We start from the raw sequence: 2013 nt of genomic DNA, 5'->3' as shown, positions 1-2013 counted from the left end.
GCGTTGTAGTCATCCAGGTTTGGAGAGGAGGGATTGGTCGACTTCTCCTGCAGAGATCATTTCCAGTGAAATCACCCCACCAGAATTTCGAAAGGGGATTCCAAGATTAAGGAAATTTGGTGAGTTATCTTCTCCCATTGAGGCACCACTTTCTCTTTGAGTAAGATCACACATCTCCTCATCGTTCCCAACACTTTCCTCCAAATCTGTTTCAAGTCAATCCACACAGCGTTACTAAAGACATGAGCATTTCTTTTCTTCCACACAGTCCAAAGAATACATGCACATACTGAATTTAACACTGTATGTTTTTTATTGGCAAGCTAGAACCTGGCAATAGAGAAGTAATCTGAACCCATGTCAACGGAAAATAAGTCAGAGACCTGTCTCCAGATTTGTTTGGCTACCACACATCCAAAGAAAAGATGATCGATGGTTTCATTATCAGTACAGAAGACACAGGCAGGGGGTTTCTCAATGCCTCTTTTAGCTAAGTTATTTTTAGTCATGAGCTTATTGTGAGAAAGCAGCCAGAGGAAGACCTGCACTCTAGGTGGTACTATAATGGACCAAACTGCAGGAATATAAACTGGTTGTACCCCCCTAAAATTAATGATGCTATATAGAGAGACAGTAGTGTATTCACCCTTGGCTTCATATTGCCAAACTAGAGAGTCACCACATCCCTGAAATTGAGTGTTTTCAATTATCTGCTCAAGGCAGCACCATTGCTCCATCATGTGTGTAGTGAAAACCCTTCTAAAGGTCAATTTAATCTCATTGTTGTCCCACACCTCAGCTAGGGTGATGATAGATGGACTAAAGTGGCCAGAATTGGACTGATAGAGGGGAGGTTCCAAACCATATATTCTCCCGGAATCTTATCTTCTTCCCATCCCCCACAACCCATATATATCCAAATTTTAATGCTTTAGCAGCCCACATCACACCCTGCCAAACTCTAGAGGGGTTTTGTGGGTTGCAAGCAAAGATATTTGGAGAGTCATTCAAGTACTTTCTATCTATAAGATCCTTCCAGAGTTTCCCTTCATCATTAATGCATCTCTTCACCCAGCTCCCCAGTAGGCAGAGGTTTACATCTTTGATATTGGGTACCCCTAGGCCTCCATGTTGTTTACTCATGCAAACTAGATGCTAGTTAGCAAGGTGAATTTTCCTATTTCCTTCAAAATCATTCCACAGGCAGTTGGCCATCTGGCTATTGATCATGCCCAGTGCCCATTTGGGTAATTTAAAGAAAGAGAGGAGATAAATGGGTATACTAGCTAGGCAAGTTTTGATTAGAATGAACCTGGCAGAATAGGATAGGAGTTTGCCTCTCCATCCAGCTATTCTCTTGAGAATCTTGTCTATCAGAGGTTGTAAGTCCTCTCTCCTAAGCTTATCATAATGTAAAGGAATACCAAGATATTTTATGGGGAATCCCCCAACTTTGCAGCCTATGATATCAGCAAAGATACTAGTCTCTTCAGGAGATATATCTATGGGTATTATCTCACTCTTAGAATAGTTAATTTTCATGTCAGAAACTTTTTCAAAGCAGGTTAAGACCATCTTCAAGTTAGATGCTTTGTGTTCATCTCTGTCCATGAAAAGGATGGTGTCATCTGCATATTGCAAGCAGATGATCCCATTAGGGATAAGGTCAGAACACAAGCCACTAATCATATCATGAGAAGCTGCTTTAAAAAGCATTCGGCTAAGCACATCTACCACTAAATTAAAAAGGAGTGAGGACAGTGGGTCCCCTTGCCTTAGGCCTTTCCCTGTAATAAAGGAATGTCCCTTTATGCCATTAATTTTCACCCCCCACTGATCCCATGCGGGTAACCTGCTTAATCCAGGAGATCCATAAAGGGCCAAAATTCCTTTTTTCTAGGATTTCTAAAAGGAAATCTAGGTTCACTTTGTCAAAAGCTTTTTCATAGTCTAATTTCAGGACCAGACCTGGATTACCTGATTTGTAAGTAGAGTGTAGTACCTCATGGGCAG

This window comes from Triticum aestivum, chromosome 6D, assembly GCF_018294505.1.
Source record: "Triticum aestivum cultivar Chinese Spring chromosome 6D, IWGSC CS RefSeq v2.1, whole genome shotgun sequence".
NCBI classification, from domain to species: Eukaryota; Viridiplantae; Streptophyta; class Magnoliopsida; order Poales; family Poaceae; genus Triticum; species Triticum aestivum.
Note: the sequence above shows the minus strand (reverse complement) of the source record.